Below are 19,164 nucleotides of genomic sequence, written 5' to 3' on the forward strand. Positions count from 1 at the left end.
AAAGGTGAGTGCTGAAAGATGTCCGCGGCAGTAAACTCCATGATCGGCGCCCAATCGGATTCGATCGGCAGGGGCGCGGAGGGTTCAGAGTCCGGAGAGGAGTCCGGCTCCTTGGAGTCACGAATCTCGCGGAGTGCGGGGCTGGTGTTCGGCTCGATCACCGTTGGGATTGCAGCCCCCGAGGCGGCGTCCAACCACCCATCCTCGATCGGCGTAGTTAGCTCTGAATTAAGGGTCGAAGCCGATGCGGGTGCGGCCTCCAGGGCACTGTTCGGTGGCAGAGCTAGATCATGCTCATCGTGATAGTGCGGCGCGCTCGGCAGTGGCTCGAATCCGTCGAAGATCAAGTCCCCGCGGATGTCAGCCGTGTAGTTTAAACTTCCAAATCTGACCTGACAGCCAGGGGCATAGCTTCCGATCTGCTCCAGATGGCCAAGTGAATTGGCCCGCAGTGCGAAGCCGCCGAAGACGAAGATCTGTCTGGGGAGGAAGGTCTCACCCTGGACTGCATCGCTATTGATGATCCTAGGGGCCATCAAGCCTAACGGCAATGACACAGAGGAACTCTCAATGAAAGCACCAATGTCGGTGTCAAAACCGGCGAATCTCCGGTAGGGGGTCCCGAACTGTGCGTCTAGGCCGGATGGTAACAGGAGGTAAGGGACACGAAGTTTTACCCAGGTTCGGGCCCTCTTGATGGAGGTAAAACCCTAAGTCCTGCTTGATTAATATTGATGATATGGGTAGTACAAGAGTAGATCTACCATGAGATCGGAGAGGCTAAACCCTAGAAGCTAGCCTATGGTATGATTGTTGTTCTGTATGTTGTCCTACGGACTAAAACCCTCCGGTTTATATAGACACCGGAGAGGGTTAGGGTTACACAAAGTCAGTTACAATGGTAGGAGATCTATATATCTGTATCGCTAAGCTTGCCTTCCACGCCAAGGAAAGTCCCTTTCGGCCACGTGACGAAGTCTTCAATCATGTATCTTCATAGTCCAGGAGTCCGGCTGAAGGTATAGTTCGGCCATCCGGACACCCCCTAATCCAGGACTCCCTCACCCACCATTCACTGGATGTTGGACGGCTACCTCTTTGTATAACGTGTACATGGTTGATACACCTAAAGGATCTGGCGATGACAAAGAAGAGCCAGATGCGAATAAAACCTCAGAGACACAGTCCAAGTGTCGGCGGCCCAAACGCCGCCCCAAGCCCCGCCGCTCAGAGGACGGCAACACTGGCACCGGAGAAAATAGTACTCCGGGCGACGCCGAAAACAATGAAGACCCCCTCGCAGCTACATCCGAACAGGAACACGACAACAGGCAAGACAACCCTGACGAACAGGCCATAGAAGATGACTCGGAGGATGATAGTTATCGTCCACCCTCCGAGGAGGAGACAAGCCTTGGCAACAAAGACCTTATCGTGCCTGAGGATCCTCTCGAGCAGGAGCGCTTTAAGCTTATGCGCATAGCCACGGCAAGGAGCCTAAAAAAGAAACAACAACAGCTTCAAGCTGAACAAGACCTGCTCGTCAACAGATGGACTGATGTACTGACAGCCGAGGAATACGACCTCAACCGCCCAGCCAAGAGCTACCCGAAATGCAGACTGCTACCTCAATTCGACGAGGAGGCGCCAGAGCACATATCTCCCTCGCGTAGTGCGGACCGACCACCACGTGGTCGGGACAGGGTGGCTGAACGGCCACCCCGCGGTCGGGATAAAGCGGCAACTCAGGACGAACAGCAGACCGCCCCACCACCCCGCCAAAATAGGGACGGAAGAGTCTGGAGTCATATGTACGACCTCCGACAGACTTTGGACAGTAGAGCAGGACACACAAGATCGATCTATGGATCGCGAGGACGTGCCTCGAACCACGACGATGGCTACCTATTCGGATGTGACAAACCTAACCACACTCGGGCCGAATGCCGCAGACGGACTCCATCAGAGCTCCGCCACGATGCGGCCGGATATAGAGGCGCCGCACACCCGCTCTGCTTCACAGATGAAGTACTGGATCATGAATTCCCCGAGGGGTTCAAGCCCATCAATATCGAATCATACAATGGCACAACCGATCCTGCAGTATGGATCAAGGATTTCATTCTCCACATCCACATGGCCCGAGGAGACGACCTCCACGCCATCAAATACCTCCCATTAAAGCTCAAAGGAACAGCTCGGCACTGGTTAAATAGCCTGCCTGAGAACTCCATCGGCAGCTAGGAGGACTTGGAAGAGGCTTTCCTCGACAACTTCCAAGGAACTTATGTCCGGCCACCAGATGCCGATGACCTAAGCCACATAGTTCAACAACCTGGAGAATCAGCCAAAAAATTCTGGACTAGGTTCCTAACCAAAAAGAACCAGATCGTTGACTGTCCGGATGCCGAGGCCCTAGCAGCCTTCAAACACAGCATCCGTGATGAATGGCTAGCACGCCACCTCAGACAAGAAAAGCCGAAGTCAATGGCAGCCCTTACGTCACTCATGACCCGCTTTTGTGCAGGCGAGGACAGCTGGCTGGCTCGTAGCAAAAACACAGCCAGCGAGGCAGGCCCCACCGAGGCCAAGAATAGCACCGGCAAGCTCCAGCGCAATAGACACAAACACAGAAGCAATGGCGACAACACTGATGACACCACAGTCAACGCCGGATTCAGTGGCTCCAAGTCCGGCCAACGGAAGAAACCCTACAAAAGAAACAACGAAGGACCTTCCAGCCTGGACCGCATACTCGACCGCCCGTGCCAAATTCACGGCACCCCGGATAAGCAAGCCAATCATACCAACAGGGATTGTTGGGTCTTCAAGCAGGCTGGCAAGTTAAATGCCGAAAACAAAGAAAAGGTGTCTGTGTCAAAACCGGCAGATCTCGGGTAGGGGGTCCCGAACTGTGCGTCTAGGCGGATGGTAACAGGAGGCAGGGGACACGAAGTTTTACCTAGGTTCGGGCCCTCTTGATGGAGGTAAAACCCTACGTCCTACTTGACTAATATTGATGATATGGGTAGTACAAGAGTAGATCTACCACGAGATCAGAGAGGCTAACCCCTAGAAGCTAGCCTATGGTATGATTGTATGTTATTGTTGTGGTGTCCTACGGACTAAAACCCTCCGGTTTATATAGACACTGGAGAGGGTTAGAGTTACACAAGGTTGGTTACAAAGGAGGAGATATACATATCCGTATTGCCTAGCTTGCCTTCCACGCCAAGTAGAGTCCCATCCGAACACGAGACGAAGTCTTCAATCTTGTATCTTCATAGTCTAACAATCCGGCCAAAGGTTATAGTCTGGCTGTCCGGAGACCCCCTAATCCAGGACTCCCTTGGTAGCCCCTGAACTAGGCTTTCAATGACGATGAGTCCGTCGCGCAGTATTGTCTTCGGCATTGCAAGGCGGGTTCCTCCTCCGAATACCTCACGGAAGAATTTGAATACAAGGATAGTGTCTGACCCTGCAAAATAAGTTCCACGTACCACCGTAGAGAGAATAATACTTCCACAAATCTAATCTGCTGACACGTCTTGGCAACACGACATTATGTCATGGCCCGGTGATTATTCGAACTGTCTCCTTTAACTAACCCCGCACATAACGCGAGGCAGTTTTTTGACACGTCTTGTCAAAGCAGAGATCGTGTTCCCCTAATTACGGGATTCTCATCAATACGATCATGGTAACCCAACAGTATCTAGGACTCCTAGATCATAGGCAAGTCCCAAACGGCTACGGAGAGGACGCTTGATATTCACCCTCTTTATAAAGGGACAAGGCTTTTACTCTTTCCCTCCCGTGCTCAATCGAATCCTTCCCCCGCCTCGAGTTCTAACACCCAAAGCCTAGGTCAGGTGCTCCGGACCTTCAATCATGTCTGGATCTAGCCTTCAAGGCCGGTGGATGCCATCCTCCATTACAGAAGAAGATATCAAGAAGTTAAGGGAGGCCAGATACCTAACCGCCGAGGTTTTGCATCGGCTGCCTGCCCAAGGGCAGGTCGTCCCTACTCCTGAACCCAATGAAGACGTCGTGTTCATCTCCCACTTCCTCCGAGGTCTAGGCCTCACTCTGGATCCCTTCGTTAGGGGGGCTGATGTTTTATTACGGGCTAGATTTCCACGATCTAGCCCTGGACTCCTTTCTCCACATCTCGGCATTTATTGTCGTATGTGAGGCCTTCCTCCGCATTACCCCTCACTTCAGCCTGTGGCTCAAGACCTTTGACGTGAAGCCGAAGACGATCGAGGGGCGGCATGTAGCGTGCGGAGGTGCATTAATAAGCAAGATTTCTGGAGCTCCATGGCCAAAAGGTTCTGTTCCAGAGGTGTCCGGATTATGGCAACGGGAGTGGTTTTACATCACAGCTCCCAGAAGTGCCAAGTGGGCGGCTGCCCCTGCTTTCCGCTCAGGCCCTCCACCACAACTGATGTCATGGATTAGCAGAGGGCTGAGCTGGGGCCCAGCCAAGGATGTGCCTGTACTGCAAAGCTGCATTCAAAATCTCTTCGAAGGAAATTTCAGTTTGATTATGGTAATGCAAGTCATGTTGGTTCGACGAATATAGCCATGCAAACGCCGGCCTCTTCGCATGTGGGAGTTCAACCCATAAGGACCGCACGCTATTCAGAATTTCCTCGGCCTGACGCACGAGGAGATGTATAGATCATTCTTCAGACCCCAAATAGAGTGTCCGGCTACTACTAAGGACGTGGGCCTGAGCAGCAACCGCACCACCGACCAAGTAAGTTATCCTCTAGACTAACACACCGTCTTTCATTTATCATGACGTTATTCTGAGAAATCGCTCTTTGACCAGGACTGGATAACAAAGGCGAAGATGATTCAGTGTTCGGCCCCCTTCCTGAGGGTTTGGAAAATCCGGTACTGGAAAAGATGCTCGAACTAGCACCTTGCCCGGAGCCCTCAAAGGAAGACAAAGGGGGGAATAACGAGTGCGAGAGCGGGCCTCCACCGCTACCTATTCCGACCGAGGGAATGAGCGCCTTCGTGAGGGAGGATAACCGAGGGGAGGAATCTGACATTCTCTCACCCCGGGGAAGGAAGAGGACTTCCTCTGAAGATCCGGAAACCAAGGTTTCTAAGCGGGAGAAGAAATCTCCACCAGAGGGTCCTGCCTTGGAGGATGCTCTTGCTGCACAAAGTCCGCGCGGGGATCAGCCCTCTAACGAGTTGTAAGCAACTAAAAAGTACTTTAATAGTGAAGATATATTACCTTACCTCTGAGGAAAATAACCAAAGTATTTATCTTGCAGTTCGGATCTTAGCCCTTCTCAGCAGAGCTCGTCTTCGGGGGATCTTCTTCCGGAGATGATGGAGAGCGAAACGCCTCCCCCGGACTCCTCCGCTCAAGAGGCGGGCGACCTTGAAGTGTCGTCACGGAGGGCCTCTCCGGATCCGGTGAGGCCAGAAGATAATCCTATAGTCACCCGAAGTCCCCAGCGTCCGGCTCTCGAAGAGAGCAAACAGAAGAGTCCGGCACCGTCTGGTATGCGGTCGGACGTACTGAGAGAGCTGTTGGAGCGAGCGGCCATCTCAGAAAAACACCATACATTAATGGGTACGGTGATGGAAAGGATTTCATCCGCCGAAAGCGGGTTGCATGATGCCTTTATAAGTCTACTGACGGGCTTTGAGGTACGTAAAATGATGTACATTTGTGATGGTACCGCACATTTTTAGGTGTGCCCTGTGTAGATAGTATCCCCTGAGACTCTGGTTGTCGCCGAGAACGGCGGCAAACAGAGGATTGTAGTCCCAGGTAATAACCATACCGCTTTAATGTGTAGGTAGTGGGAGCTCCGGTGGCTAGCCGGACTCATGAGTTTGCTGAACTGAAGCGGCAACTGGATGCGGCGGATGCCGACATCGAGCTTGTTAACAAGAGGCTTGACGAGGCATAGGGTAAGTGGTATTTTCTGGTGAATGCCACATAGTAAGAGCAGCATGATGCCAGTATCTTTAATATGTTGTGACTGCATATGGAGCTGCCATCGCGGAAACCCTGCGGGCGGAACTTGCCCGAGCCAAAGAGCAAGCAAGGATTAGTAATGTGGCTGCTGTGAAGGCGGCCGAAGAGTTGAGAACCGAGAAGGCTGCGCATTGCGAGAGCAAAGAGAAGATGGCCAAGATGGTCGTAAAGTTAAAAGACACTGCCGACCGTTGCCAGTTCCTTGAAAAAGAAAACCGAGCGAAGGCAACGGACCTTGAAAAGGCCACAATGGCGAACAAAGACACCCGCTCTCCTATGAGAGCGAAGAAGGAGGAGTTGCGTGAAGCCGGGGATATTGCGGCTGGGAAGCCCTTTATGCTGCGGAGGAAGTTCGGAGATCCACGGTATGCCCCTTTGGATCGGCTGTGGAGTTCGGCAGACGCATACATGGACTTGGCGGCGAGCGCTGTCGATGCGGCCAAATACTTCCAAGATCAAACAGATCGTGAAGTGGACAAGCTGTTCTGGTCGCAATTTAACATTCCAGAGTGTCTGCTTCCATTGACTGATCAGCTAGCCGAATGGGCCGAACTCAATAGGTTGTCCAGACTCGCCATGAGGTCTGACGTGGATCAGCTGTGGCCGGAAAAGCCGAAGCCGAACAGCTATTTCAGCTTAGTGCAGTAGTTCCTTGGTGCGGTGTCGCGCATCAATGCGATGAAGAGGTCGGCGTGCATAGAAGGCTCGCGGATGGCCCTTGCCCGTGTTAAAGCATACTGGGCGGAGATGGATGCTACCACTGTTGCGACGTAGGGTTCAGCCATAGGCCGAGTGGCTGTCGAGCACTATTTCGAAGAGGTTCTCAAGGGTGCTCGTTTGATAGAGGCCCAGTGCTCGAAGAATATTATGTTTGAGTGACATGTATTCCCATTGTAAACATAATGTTTTTATGAAATTTATTAAGGTTGTGTTTATACTTTTGCCTGAAAGTAATATGATGCCTCCTGTGTGGCCGTTTATATATACATGTGTATAACCTGAAAGATTATAGTCGTTGGCTTCAGCCCCCACGCATATAATGCGGAGGTGTTCGCAGAAGACGTGTGTTCACACTTAACCCAACGTCTTGGTCCTATTAAGGAGGTGATAGCGCAATGAACGAGGCAACCGGACTATAATGCTTTAACACTTTCACTTAGCCATAGGAGTTTGACGGTGGGGCTACTCTATAGCCCCTGGTGGCTCCGCACTCTCCCAAATTTGGGGTGCGTACATGCCTGGCCGGGAAACGGCCCTTCATTAAGGCGGAGGAATTCTAACATTCCGAGAGGTCATCGAGTGGTTGACCAGTCTCGCGCTATATCATGACAGTCAGTTTTCGGCTTTCTCTACTAAGGTGCTCGTCCGGATGACCCAGGGCACAATCGCAGTAGTTCTCCTAGTGCTACCGTAGCCGATAGAGCGGAACGTAAGGTACCAAAACATAGGAGCCGGGCAAACCCAACATTTGACCAAAGACATGATTCGGAGCTGATGCATATAAGGCCAAACTCGCGACGCCGAACACTCCCTAAGGTATTCGGTCTTTATGGTATAAACCGGGCCTAAATAGTGCCCTTTGTAAGAAGCCCCTGGTGTCCAGGTACGTGCATTATTCTGACGTGGCCACATGCCAAGACGCCAGCATCCTTCTCAATCGTACTGAGAATCCGAGGGATGTGTATCAACAAGAGACAGTAAAAAAGGTTGACGCAGGGTCTTAATCTAAAAAGAATCCTTGGGACGAGTCCCTGCTGCACGTCTGCACCTGTTTCTCCATTGTGCCGTATCCTGGACGTGTGTAGCACGGTGGTCATCTGTAAAAGAGAGGAACTTAGGCGAAAAGTTGTCGTGCAAAAAGGTAGGTTTTAAAGAAACCATGTAAATTTCAAAATGAGTAAAAATTGCCACTTGTCTGCGTGCGTTGAGCCCCTTGTGTTTATGATAGGGGTGTGGCCATCAAACCTGTACGAATTTCATATAGCTGCGCCGGACTCGTCTAACCATGTCCATGGTCTTGACGACCTATCAAATACTTTAGTTGGTGAGGCCGTTTTAGTGTGCGGCTGCCGCGGCAGCCGCACCCTCCTCGGCGCGCAGGGATCGCTCAATATTTCCATTTACTGTAATGATGCCACGTGGACCGGGCATCTTCAGCATGAGGGAAGCGTAATGCGGTATTGCATTGAAGCGAGCGAAAGCTTCGCGTCCAAGCAGTGCTTGATAGCCACTTTGGAACGGAGCAATATGGAAGGTTAAATTTTCGCTACGGAAGTTATCGGGGAAGCCGAATATAACTTCTAGTAGCAGGGAGCCCGTGCAATGAGCCCCTGGGCCTGGCGTTACTCCTTTGACGGTAGTATTGCTGAGGAAAATTTCCGTTGGGTCTATCCCCATTTTTCGGATTGTGTCCTGATATATAAGGTTTAGACTGCTGCCATCGTCCATCAGGACTCTTATGAAGCTGAGTAACCCCGATGGTCAAAAGTGATCGGTTGAAACGACCAGTGGCAGGACTCCGCGGTGATAGGCCCTTGGGCATATTTATCTGGGAGTGCCGCTTTGTTTCTCCCCTTGATCACGTGTAACACGTTTACTGTTTTGACTTCTGGTGGAAATTTCTTTTGTTCCCCAGTGTCTTGCTTGAGAGGCTCATCCTCGTCTTCGCTTGGTGTATCCTCCCGCTTGTGTACGGAGTTGAGCTTACCGGACTGCTTGAAGACCCAACATTCTCTGTGGGTATGATTAGCGGGTTTACCAGGGGTGTTATGGATCTGACATATTTGGTCCAGAATTTTGTTGAGGCTGTATAGTTCATCTCTAGCGCCTTTAGAGGGCGGCTTTTGCTGACCTAGCCGAGAGCTTCTGAATCCGGTGTTTACCGCCGTGCTCTTCGGGCTGCCTTCTTTATTCTGGCGCTTATTATTTTTGCTGCGTCATGATTTCCCGTTTTCATCTCTAACTTTGGATGTACTTGGGTCACTGGTGCTGCATCTGGCTAGCCAGTTGTCCTCACCCGCGCAAAAGCAGGTCATGAGGCTTGTTAATGCTGCCATTGTTCTCGGCTTTTCTTGTACGAGGTGTCTGGCAAGCCATTCATCGCGGATGCTATGCTTAAAAGCTGCCAAGGCTTCGGCGTCCGGACAGTCAACTATTTGGTTCTTTTTAGTAAGAAACCTCTTCCAAAGCTTTCGGGCTGACTCTCTGGGCTGTTGAGTTATATGACTCAAATCGTCCACATCCGGAGGTCGGACATAAGTCCCTTGAAAATTTGCTCGAAAAGCATCTTCAAGCTCTTCCCAGCTTCCGATGGAGTTTTCGGGGAGGCTTTTAAGCCAGTGCCGAGCTGGCCCTTTGAGCTTGAGGGGTAAGTACTTGATGGCGTGGAGATCATCTCCTCGAGCCATATGGATATGGAGGATATAGTCCTCGATCCAGACCCTAGGGTCTGTTGTTCCGTCGTATGCCTCTATGTTTACGGGTTTGAATCCCTCTGGAAATTCATGGTCCAGCACCTCATCGGTGAAACATAGGGGGTCTACGGCACCACTATATCTGGGTGTACCGTGTTGTTCGGATGTTTGTTGTATTGCATCGTATGCTAGAGCGCGCTTGCATGGTCCATAGATGGATCTGGTTGTGTCGTCCTTTTGATGCGAGCCCTCGCGTGGATCGCGTGTTGGCTTATGTGCGGCGTTGTTTGCCGTTCTATGTTGGCCGTGAAGTCGTCTATCCGGCCAGGTGGCCGTTTTAATTTTTGGTTGCGGGGGATCTAAGGCCTCCTCATCGAATTCAGGTAGCAACTTCCGCTTCGGGTAGCTCTTGCTGGGGCAATTACCACCGTACTTCGCTGCTATATTGAGTACTTTACTCCATCTGATTTTAAGTGTGTCTTGTGCAGCCTTGAGCCTTTGCTTCTGCTTTTTTAGACTCCTCGCAGTGGCAACGAGCCTTTGTCAGGCATTCTGTTGCTTTGGGTGTCTATCCGGTGTGACATCCGGACTGTTATCTTTGACAGAATCGGGTTGTTCGGTTTGATTCTCCGTGTTGCCGTGGTCCGGCGATGGTTCACCCTGCTCTAACGCTGGGTCTGTATGATCGTTGTTTCTGCCGAGGCGGGATTTGGAGTGGTGCTTACGCCGCCGCTTTGACTGCTTCTTGAGGGGACAACCCTTCATTGCGTCCTTCTGTTCCTCGTGGTCGTTTTCTTTTGGTGTGTCCACCATGTATACGACATGTGATGAAGTGGGTGTCCAGTGCCCTGTGGGCAGTGGTTCCTGTTCGTCTCCTGCATCGTCGTCCATGCCGTTGATGTCTTCGGAGTCGAAGTCGAGCATGTCGGTTAAGTCATTGATAGTGGCTACTAAGTGGGTGGTGGGTGGGCCGCGAATTTCTTCGTCGTCCACATCCCAGTCCTGCCGGACATAGTTCGGCCAGGATCCTCCTGACAAGGAGAGAGACCTTAATGAGTTCAGTATGTCGCCGAAGGGCGAGTGCTGAAAGATATCCGCGGAGGTAAACTCCATGATCGGCGCCCAATCGGATTCGATAGGAACGGGCGCAGGCGGTTCGGAGTCCGTGGCCGAAGAGAGATCCGGTAGTTTGTCAACACGGCTCTCGTGCATAGTAAGGTCGATGTTCTGCTCGATCGCCGATGAGGGTAAGGCCTCCGTGGCGGGGTCCATCCGCCCGTCCATGGACGGCGCAATTGGCTCCGAATTGAGGGTCGGAGCGGCTGCCAGTGCGATCTCGTGAACACTTTCGGATGGTAGAGCTAAACCGTACTCATCATGAACATGTGACGCACAAGGCAGAGGCTCAAATCCGTCGAAGATCAAGTCTCCGCGGATATCGGCCGTGTAGTTCAAGCTTCCAAATCTGACCTGATGGCCAGGGGCGTAGCTTTCAATCTGCTCCAGATGGCCAAGCGAATTGGCCCGCAGTGCAAAGCCGCCGAGTACAAAAATCTGTCCGGGGAGAAAAGTCTCACCCTGGACTGCATCTCTAACGATGATAGAAGGAGCCATCGAGCCTAACGGCGACGACACATAGGAACTCTCAATGAAAGCACCAATGTCGGTGTCAAAACCGGCGGATCTCGGGTAGGGGGTCCCGAACTGTGCGTCTAGGCGGATGGTAACAGGAGGCAGGGGACACAAAGTTTTACCCAGGTTCGGGCCCTCTTGATGGAGGTAAAACCCTATGTCCTGCTTGATTAATATTGATGATATGGGTAGTACAAGAGTAGATCTACCACAAGATCAGAGAGGCTAAACCCTAGAAGCTAGCCTATGGTATGATTGTATGTTATTGTTGTGGTGTCCTATGGACTAAAACCCTCCGGTTTATATAGACACCGGAGAGGGTTAGGGTTACACAAGGTCGGTTACAAAGGAGGAGATATACATATCTGTATTGCCCAGCTTGCCTTCCACGCCAAGTAGAGTCCCATCCGGACACGACACGAAGTCTTCAATCTTGTATCTTCATAGTCCAACAATCAGGCCAAAGGTTATAGTCCGGCTGTCCGGAGACCCCCTAATCCAGGACTCCCTCAAAAGGGATCACAAAGTGAGGACGAGGATGAAGAGCCCCGGCAGCCGAACACCGCGGGACAGAAGAAATCCCCCCCCAAGTCAAAATGGTGAACATGATATACGCCACACACATCCCCAGAAAGGAGCACAAACAAGCACTCAGGGACGTCTACGCGGTAGAGCCAGTCGCCCCAAAGTTCAATCCATGGTCATCATTTCCGATCACCTTTGATCGATGAGATCATCTGACTAGTATCCGCCACGGCGGTTCGGCCGCACTGGTCCTTGACCCAATCATCGACGGATTCCACCTAACATGAGTCCTGATGAATGGTGGAAGCAGCCTCAACCTGCTGTACCAGGATACAGTATGGAGGATGGGCATTAATCCCTCACGAATCAAACCAACAAAGACTACATTTAAAGGAGTCATACCAGGTGTAGAGGCCCGCTGTACGGGCTCAATCACGCTGGAGGTGGTCTTCGGTTCTCCGGACAACTTCCAAAGTGAAGAGTTAATCTTCGATATCGTCCCCTTCCGCAGCGGCTACCACGCACTGCTCGGATGAACCGCGTTCGCTAGATTTAACGTAGTGCCATACTATGCTTATCTCAAGCTCAAGATGCCCGGTCCATGCGGCATCATAACAGTCAATGGCAATACGGAATGCTCCCTCCGAACAGAGGAGCAAACCGCCGCCCTAGCAGTAGAAGTACAGAGCGGCCTTCTCAAGAAGCATTATAATCCAGCTGCCGAGCCCCTGGACACCATCAAGAGGGTCCGGACTACACTGCAACAGGACAGTGTGGCTCGTCAAGAGCCAGGGGCGGATCCAGATTGGAGATTACCCGGTGTCCACATAGAAGAATGCATGCCTACATGACAAATAATTCAATGATCTACACACTAAATCAATGGGTCACATTAAGCGAGTTCAAATTGGACCCGGTGCCGGTGACACTGGCTAGCTCTACATAGCTACGCCCCTGTGAAGAGCTCGACTAGCAATTCGGCCTCCATCCCAGCCCCAATGAGGTAGTGGCATTCGTACCACGCGTACACAATTACGCACTCAAAATTCCATGGACATCGACAGAGGCACGAGATAACCCGGGGTCTACAATTCGGCCAGAACGATCCCGAACACACATACTTTTACTTCTTTTTCTTGTTTCAGGCACCTTTTTCCGCGGGCCTGATGTCAAGTCCTTTAGAAGGACTGAAATACAACGGAGGCAAGCAACACAGGTGTGTAGGGTAAACTTTATACGTTCTTCTTAACGGTATTCATACTTATTTCTCAGGACCCGCACGCTGCGCCCTATTGATTCCGGCATGTTAGATGGTCGGATACTTCTCGCACCATATGTACAAGATAGCCTTGATGTATCCATCCAGTTATAATAAAAATGGTTCGTGGCCCAGTTTCTGTGGTTTTCGCTTCTTACTTCGTTTTATTTCGAGCTGCCTATTTGTTGCATCGACACTCTTTTACGTTTCATATTCGCCAGGGGCTACTTGCCGCCCCACAATACGGCAGCACAGTCCAAACACTTCTTATATATAAGTTCGGCACCCCGAGTTTAGCATTATATGCATTGGCTCTGAATCATGTCTTTGGTAATAGTTGGGTTGCCCGGCTCCTGTGCTTGCTACCCTACGTTCCGCTCCATCGGCTAGGGTAGTAAAGGGAGAACTACTGCGATTGTGCCCTGGCTTTGACCAGACGAGCACCTCATAGAAAGCCGAAAATTGACTGTCATGATGTGGCGAGAGCCGGTCAGCTACTCGAGGGTTACAAATCGTTGGAGATTTTTTCCGCGTTACACGGGAGATCAGCACTTCCCGATCAGATGCTGACAGTACTCTGGCTTAAACCAAGGGCTGTGCCCATGCTTTATTATGAAACTCCTATGGCTAAGTGAGGGCATTAAAGCCATAAAGTCTAATTGCATTGTTTGTTGTGCTAAACAACTCCTTCAAGGACCATGTGATTGGATCAAGATTGTTTAGATTCCATCTCGAACACCTCCGTACTATCTACGTGAGGGCAGAAGCCGACGACTGGCCAACCCTCAGATTACACACAACACGGCCGTACAGGAGGAAACAATTCAAAGCATAATAAAATTACTTTACAAAAATTGGTTTTGTTCCCATAATACAAGAAAAATGCAACATGAATACATTTATCCAAATACAATGTCATGCGAACATTGCGCCGCTACAAGTCGAGACCCTTCTACGACATCCTCGAAATATCGCTCGGGTGTGCGGTGCTCCTTGCCCTCCGGCGGCTCGCTGGCGACTTCAACAGCGTTCATCTTCGCCCACCACATCTTGCAGCGAACGAAAGCCATACGGGCACCTTCAATACAGACGGAGCGCTTGATAACGTCCAGCCGAGGACAGGTGTTCACCATCCGCCTCACGAGTCCGAAGTAGCTGATAGGCATAGCTTCGGCTGGCCATAGCCGGATTATCAAATCCTTAATGGCTAGTTTGGCCACCCTATGCAGCTCCACCAGCTGTTTCAGCTGATTGGTGAAGGACACGGGATGCTCTGGTGCCGCATACTGCGACCAGAAGAGCCTCTCCAAAGAACCCCCTCCTTCAGCTTGATAGAACTCCGCGGCGTCTGATACACTGTGTGGCAAATCCGCAAAAGCCCCTGGGGAACTCCGAACCCGGGTTAGTAAAAGGTACTGCTTCTCCGCATACTTGCTTTGCATCTTAAATGCCTTACCTGTCATGATCTTCTTGGCCTCCTGGATCTCCTAGAGGGTGGCCTGGGCCTCATTCCGTGCGGTCTCCATGCTCTGACGAGTCTTGGCGAGTTCGGTCCCTTGAACCGACGCATCATGCTCCAAGGCCTCGCATTTTTTTGCCCCATCCTGGAGCTCCTGGTGGACTTCTTTAACCCGGGCCTTTAGCTTCTTACGGGCGGCTTGCTGCTGGACAGCCTGCTCCTCGGCCTCGCCCAGGGCCTCGACCTCGGTCGTGGCTTCTGCACATATCACAATACCGCTGTCAATATACAACGCTTATCCTTTCCCGAACATATAGCAAGTCATTCCTCACATTGCTTCTCCTGGAGCCAAACCTTAACCTCGCCGAGCTCGTTCTCGGTCCGCTCTAGCCTCCGCTTCAGCTCGAAGACCTCGGCAGTATGTGAGGTCACGACCAACAGGGACGCCTGCTTATCGATACATATTCAGTCAGCCTCTTATAATTAAGGATTGATCTCCTATCCGGTTCTCCTCGCCGAACACCGGACATCACCTCAGGGGCTACGGACTATATGGGGTTTTTCTCTTTCTTACCTTGAAACCTGTTAACAGGTGCTGCAAGCTTCATTCAGTCCGCTCTTGATGGACTGAACCTTCTCGATCACCACACCCATAAGGATACGGTGCTCGTCCACGATGGAGGCGCTTCGTAGCGCCCCCCTCAGCTCATCTGGCGCTCCTGGGTGGACAGGAGCCACCGGTGGAGGCGACGCACCCCCCTCCTTCAAAGGGGGCTGCTCGTCTGACTCCGGAGCCATATGGGTCTCCGGAATCGTATTCGGCTGAGGGTCGAACTGGATACGGCCCTCTTTGCCAGTCTCCATGGGGATTGGCTCCCCAATGTGTCCGGCAGTAGAGGTCCCGCCTTGTGGCGCCTCCCGAACAACGTCCTGGGCTCCTCCCTTCGGAGCGGTCCTCCGGGATAACACTTCGGTGTCGTCCCTGGCCCCGGGAGAGTAAGCAGGCAGTGGCGACATGCTCGCCATCTCCAATGGAGCCAACGAACCTCCAGATGAGGATCGCTGGATAAGATCACGGGCTGGACTGCAATAGTGTGGATTAACCATGTTAGAATAATAAAAAGAAAGGGCTGGATGTGCGCATAAATAAGCCATGTCACTTACGATGTGGCCTGGGGCCAGTACGGGGGCGACGTTCCGGACTACTGTCAACGTCCCACGCGGTGTTGACCGCTGGGGCGCCCTTCCACTTTTTGGGCGCTTTCGCCTCCAGATGTGCCGAGGCCACCCTCTTCTTCTTCTTCTCCTCGGGAGGAGGGTTGTTTTCCTCCTCCTCCTCCTCTTCCTCGTCATTGTCCTCAGGGACAGAGGAATGGGCCTCGTCGTCTTCAGACGTCGCGTCCGAAGTGCCCCTGCGACGGGGGCCACTCTTGGCCCCCTTGGCCTTGTTCTTGGCCTTCTTCTCCGGCGCCGTATATGGCGCCGGCACCAGCATCTTCGCCAGGCGCGGGATGACTGGTTCTTCGGGCAACAGAGCCAGACACTGGATCCGCTTTGCCCTCTCCACCCAGTCCTGAGGGAGCAATACTAAGATCTCAGACATCATCCTCGAAACATTTAAGTTGGGAATACGTCAAAAGTAACATACCTCGCTGGCGGGGTGTTTACAATTGTAACCATGGTCTGAGTCCGTGGCCGGTGGCTTCTCATTGCCCTTAAAGAGCAACTTCCAGGCCCCTTCATGAGAAGTCTCGAAGAGCCTTTTCAGGGTCTGGTGCTTCTTCGAATTGAACTCCCATAAAGGGCGGCTTTGGCGCTGGCACGAAAGAATCCGGCGGACTAGCATCACCTGGATAACATCAACGAGCTTGACGTCCTTGGTCACCATGCTTTGAACGCGCGTCTGTAGCACTATCAGCTCGTCAGGTGAGCACCAGTCCGGACTCTTCTCGGCCCAGGAGGTGAGTCGCATGGGAGCACTGGAGCGAAATACAGCAGCTGCGGCCCAGGTGGTGCCGCGAGGTTCTGTGATGTAGAACCACTGCTTCTACCATTCCTTTACTGTCTCCACAAAGGTGCCTTTGGGCCAGGAGACGTTGGATAGCTTGCTCACCATGGCCCCTCCGCACTCCGCGTGCTGGCCATCCACCACCTTCGGCTTCACGTTGAAGACTTTGAGCCACAGCTCGAAGTGGGGATGGATGCGGAGGAAGGCATCGCACACGACGATAAACGCCGAGATGTTGAGGAAGGAATTCGGGGACAGATCATGGAAATCTATCCCGTAATAGTACATCAGCCCGCAGACGAAAGGGTGGAGTGGAAACCCGAGCCCGCGGAAGAAATGGGGGATGAATACTACCCTCTCTGTGGGCTCCGGCGTGGGGACGACTTGTCCCTCGGCTGGCAGACGATGGGCGATCTCCTTCGCCAAATATCCGGTCGCCCGGAGCTTAGTATTGTCCTCCTCCTTGACAGAGGAGACCATCCACTTGCCCTGACCACCAGATCTGGACATGGTTGCTTGAGTGGAAAGGAGATGAAAACTTGGGCGCTGGAGCTTGAGATCGAAAAGGCGGAAACAGAGAGAGAGCGTGAGGAGAGGAAGAGGGAATCCTTATCCCCTTATAAAGGCAGCAAATATTAAACGCCTCCTCACTCGCCTTAGGATTCGCCTGTTCCCTAGGGCTGTATAAACGGCACGGTTGAGTTACCCATGCCCGCATTGATGAGAATCCCGCAATAAGGGGACACGATCTCTGTTTCGATAAGACGTGCAAATAGCAACCACGTCTCAAAGCGTGGAATGGCAGAAGAAAAACGGTTCGAAATTATAACCGGACATACGCGATGTCGTGTTGGAAAAAAGCTATCAACAGATTAGATTCGTGCAAATATTATATTCTCTCTGCGGTTTTGTATGGTGTGTGTAACAGACCAGGATACGATCATTGCATCCGAAGACTATCTTGGAGTTCGGAGAAAGGGGAACCCGTCTTATAATGCCGAAGACAATCAGCGCGCCGGACTCCTCGTCATTGAAAGCCAGGTTCAGCGGCTACTGAGGGAGTCCTGGACTAAGGGGTCCTCGGGCGTCCGGCCTGTTATCCATGGGCCGAACTGATGGGCTGTGAAGACATGAAGGCCGAAGACTGCACCGTGTCTGGATTGGACTCTACTTGGCGGGGAAGGCAAGCTTGGCGACCAAAGATTCCTTCTTATATAACCGACTCCATGTAAACCCTAGATCCCCTCGGTGTCTATATAAACCGAAGGGGATAGTCCGAAAAGGACACCACATATACTCATTACCATGTTCACATAGGCTAGACTTCTAGGGTTTAGCCATTACGATCTCGTGGTAGATCAACTCTTGTAATACTCATATTCATCAAGATCAATCAAGCAGGAAGTAGGGTATTACCTCCATAGAGAGGGCCCGAACCTGGGTAAACATCGTGTCCCCCGTCTCCTGTTATCATCGATCCTAGACGCACAGTTCGGGACCACCTACCCGAGATCCGCTGGTTTTGACACCGACAACTGCCACAAATCACCGGTCCTGCTTGCCGATGCCGAGCTCCGAGACGAGCCCCCAAGAGGGAAAACAACACATCAAAGTGCCTCCATCGTCCGATCACAAGATCAAGGGTTTCCCATGGAGAGGCCGCGATGGCAGGAGGGGTGTGGCAGCAAATCAACGACGCCTCCAGGGGAGTCTACGATGGCCATAGCCGCCGCCAACACTGGTCACCGCACAAAGACCGAGACAGTGTCTTCACCCCAGCTCCCACACCACATCGCCCGCACATCATTCCGCACCAGCGTCGGCAAGCCCACCAACCGCCACCGCGGTTTTAGTGTGTGTGTGTTTTTGTGTCCCGTGATATGGTATGGTCAAAGATGTAAATTGATACTGCTCTTTTCTGTAAAAGACTCCATTTCCAAAATGTTGTGAACAATTCCCTTAGAGAAAGTGTTGTAAATAATTGAACTAAAATAATGTACTAGTATATCAAAACAATTTATCTACACGCTTGCCGCACAGCGCTTGTGCCATCACTTTCCAGGTCTCGAAGTGGACAGCTCACAGCTGCATCCAGAATGCAATATGCAACAACGCAAGGTGCTGCTAGCATAATGAAGTTTTTGCGGTTTCTGCCGTGCCCTTGGATGCCCAAAGTACTCCCTTCATCTTAAAATTATTGTCTTAGCTTAGTCTAGATATCACGGATCTCTTTAAGCCGGTCTGAGTTCTGATCTGAAGCGTGCCGTTAACGGCCGTCGTCAGGCCAGGTACGTTCTGGGCCAGCTCCTTGCTGCTTCTAGCAATTCAGTTCTGAATGTGAGCGTGCCGTTTACAGTTACAGTAGATACCTTGCTGCCTCTGTACTCTTCGTCTGAATTTATAATCATCATGTTAATGTGAATCATGTTTTCTTAGAAGAAGGAAAAAAAAAGATTGTGCCTGCTAGCTGTGCAGATCAGACCAAGGACCTGCATTTTAAGAACAACATTTATGTGCATGCTGGATTTTGGATCAGAACCCTCGAACCATTACTGAAATCTTAATCTCTCTGTTCAGAGAAACACACTAACCGAACGTGAGTTCCCATGACCGTTCAACAGATAAACACTAATCAGGGACTACAATGGAAAAACAGATGTTATACAACCCAGGGACCAAGATTTAATTTGAAATTTTGGCAGGGGCCGCGCGAACGCGTACCCCCTCTGGCACAAATTATGACGTTCACTCTCCCACTTGAGGAGATGATGGGCCAACGCGCCCACCAAGTGCAATGTGGGCCATTGACCCAGGCGACGGGCCTTCTTGATCGCCCGTCGACCCCGTCCAGGTAAGTAT

General features: G+C 51.7%; 1 non-coding gene across 1 annotated transcript; it reads right to left on the minus strand.

Annotated features, from left to right (window-relative positions):
• Nucleotides 1-19,003: 19,003 nt before the first annotated feature.
• On the minus strand, nucleotides 19,004-19,164 carry LOC123109102 (U1 spliceosomal RNA). The gene has a single exon (XR_006452394.1). It is a non-coding gene; the product is annotated as a U1 spliceosomal RNA (small nuclear RNA).

The sequence above is a fragment of the Triticum aestivum genome, chromosome 5A (genome assembly GCF_018294505.1).
Source record: "Triticum aestivum cultivar Chinese Spring chromosome 5A, IWGSC CS RefSeq v2.1, whole genome shotgun sequence".
In the NCBI taxonomy this organism is placed as follows: domain Eukaryota; kingdom Viridiplantae; phylum Streptophyta; class Magnoliopsida; order Poales; family Poaceae; genus Triticum; species Triticum aestivum.